A 414-nucleotide genomic window follows, 5' to 3' on the forward strand; every position below is an offset into this window, starting at 1 on the left:
GCAGCAAGAGCAGGAGACCAGGACAACAGGAGAGACCAAGAGCCCAGGAAAGAGAGCAGAAAAGCCCAGGAGATCAGATCTCACAAGTATTCATTCAAGCATCATCATATAATTAATAACAAGACAGACAGAGAGATCAATATATAGATGGCTAGATAGATCATTTAAAATGTTGAAATTGTTCTAATGAATGAGCATATAATACCCCACCCACACACACACCCACACAACAAAAAACATTTGTTCATAAATGACCCCAAACACGCCCACACATAATAGAATAAAATCTTAGGAAATAAGATGATCTAGCCTATAAGGCAATGATGCATGAATGGGAATGTGTGTGTGTGTGTGCACGTATGTGTGTGTGTGTGTGTGTGTGAGGAGGATGACGTAATATAACAGCATGAATAA

The sequence above is a fragment of the Micromesistius poutassou genome, assembly GCF_964030765.1.
Source record: "Micromesistius poutassou genome assembly, chromosome: 15".
NCBI classification, from domain to species: domain Eukaryota; kingdom Metazoa; phylum Chordata; class Actinopteri; order Gadiformes; family Gadidae; genus Micromesistius; species Micromesistius poutassou.